This window comes from Camelina sativa, chromosome 3, assembly GCF_000633955.1.
Source record: "Camelina sativa cultivar DH55 chromosome 3, Cs, whole genome shotgun sequence".
NCBI lineage: Eukaryota > Viridiplantae > Streptophyta > Magnoliopsida > Brassicales > Brassicaceae > Camelina > Camelina sativa.
This window is the reverse complement of record NC_025687.1, coordinates 6,307,312-6,308,283: the sequence shown is the minus strand read 5'-3', so window position 1 is coordinate 6,308,283 and position 972 is coordinate 6,307,312. Positions and strand designations below refer to the sequence as shown.

Genomic DNA, 972 nt, shown 5'->3' with positions numbered 1-972 from the left:
GTACACAAAAATTCGATTTTGTAAAAACAAAAAGACTCACCGTGGATTCGATTCGCCGGCTGGGATTGTTAACCGGAGTTGTTGCGGGTTTAAGCGATGAACTGGATAATGTGAGGACTGAGGGGGATTCAGAAACTGTTAATTTATTTACGTTCGAAGCGATTCCAATGCCAGTTTTTGCGTTTAGGAAAAAAAAAACGGTTGGCTTTATTATTACCGCCGATCGGTTCATCTCTTATAACCAAAGTCGAACCGAACACCTAAAATCTCGGTTCGGTATGGTTCGGTTCGATTTTTATCCCAGGCCTGAAAAACACTCAAAAGTCCCACATTTACTGACCTACTGATCTTGGTTGATTTTGAGTAGCCTATTTTGGATTTGTTAGTTTCTTGATCTACGTAAAATTGACTGAGTAAAGTAGTTTGGAGAAATATGTAACAAAACTTCAAAAGCATATGATCCAACCTACTATAGAATATGGAAACCAAGAACTAACATATCAGTTTCTAGTACTTTGCCAAACAATTTTGATCTTAAAAAAAGGCGATAAAGCTTCAGTCGATCTTAGCACCGGAAGTGTGAGATTATCCAATTTGCTCTCCAAGTAATGGAAGGTGAAAGAAGACGTTCTGTTTTCCAACCTCCTGATCTTAGCTACATAGTGGGATTGTGGGAAGAAGAAGAAAAAAAGAAGAAGTGAAAATCAAAACTTAGAACAATCACTTTCATGTCATGAAAACACCAGCTTCGTCATAGTGATCTATATTACCTTGTGGAGAAATTCGTCATAGTGTTTATCCATCCAAGCTTCTCCTTCCGAATAGAAAGATGTGCTTTTTTCCATAAGGTTTGCCAAAACCATCGCGTGTATATACGATTTCAACACATCTGCGGCCGCTGAATCTTTGTGCAAGATCACACTAACATTTCCCTTTCTGTGCGCCAATAAGTACTTAGCTGCAGGAGTATGC

General features: G+C 38.7%; 1 long non-coding RNA gene across 1 annotated transcript; it reads right to left on the bottom strand.

Annotated features, from left to right (window-relative positions):
* Nucleotides 406–953, bottom strand: LOC109132209. The gene is made up of 2 exons (XR_002037470.1): nucleotides 771–953; nucleotides 406–655 (listed from the first exon to the last, which is right to left on the bottom strand). It is a non-coding gene; the product is annotated as an uncharacterized LOC109132209 (long non-coding RNA).